Here is a 354-nt window from a genome sequence, read left to right as displayed (position 1 = left end):
CGCCACTGTCCTACCCAGGTTTTCTAGTCTAGGTTCCCTTGCGGCCTGGGCCCCAGGGTGAAGCCGTCGGGAGCATCTGAATCCCGGATCAGACCCGGGACCGGAGCCTTGAGCCCAGGCGCCGGGGACTGAACGGAGAGTGAGCCAGTTAGGAGTCCCGGGAATCGGAAGCCTCTCCAACCCGGCAGTCTGCCGAGCCAGGACTCGGAAGCTCTAAGGCGTCCGGGCCTCCCGCCCCAGCGCTTCCACCTGTCTGCAAATAAACACCACAGTCACCGTGAAAACGCCGTCCACGGATCCCCTAAGACCGATCCCGGCCTTTCGACTTATCTCGAGCTCAGTCGAGGCCTGTTC

Source organism: Pteropus alecto, unplaced genomic scaffold (assembly GCF_000325575.1).
Source record: "Pteropus alecto unplaced genomic scaffold, ASM32557v1 scaffold276, whole genome shotgun sequence".
NCBI lineage: Eukaryota > Metazoa > Chordata > Mammalia > Chiroptera > Pteropodidae > Pteropus > Pteropus alecto.
The sequence above is the reverse complement of the archived record's forward strand: the minus strand, read 5'-3'. Positions refer to the sequence as shown.